Source organism: Mus caroli, chromosome 9 (genome assembly GCF_900094665.2).
Source record: "Mus caroli chromosome 9, CAROLI_EIJ_v1.1, whole genome shotgun sequence".
Classification (NCBI taxonomy): Eukaryota; Metazoa; Chordata; class Mammalia; order Rodentia; family Muridae; genus Mus; species Mus caroli.
The window spans coordinates 119974222-119974765 of record NC_034578.1 but is presented as its reverse complement, the minus strand read 5'-3'; positions in this window follow the sequence as shown (position 1 = coordinate 119974765).

The following is a 544-nucleotide window of genomic DNA, read 5'->3' as shown; positions in this document are numbered from 1 at the left end:
TATCTAAGCATAAACACAGTCAAACCTATGTAACCATCCTGCACCTTATCCAGGCTCTCTCCTATGTCTCATCCAGTTTTACACTTCTGTGATCATTTCCAAGACTTTTTGTGGAGTTATCCTCTTTTGAAGGAACTTGATTTCTGCCATTCCCTCTGCTCCCCCTCCCAGTTGGCCACCTCTAGCTTGCCACTCTAGGCAGAGGAGTTCCTGGACCCCTGATAGCACACCCTTTCAGCTCTATGGTATGGAGAGGTGCCTCAGGTTTCCACTTCTGGAATTATCTAGGAACCAGGTCCTCTGTTCAGCTCTATGGAAACTCACTCAGAGGGGCTTTGGCCCAGTCCCCTCCTAGGACAGTAGGGCAGGCTCCAATTTTATAGTTTTATAATTAAAGTCTTTAGTAAGACACAGAAAGTTACACAATATACTTATTTTAAAAATAAAAGTTAGCCGGGCGTGGTGGCGCACGCCTTTAATCCCAGCACTCGGGAGGCAGAGGCAGGCGGATTTCTGAGTTCGAGGCCAGCCTGGTCTACAAAGT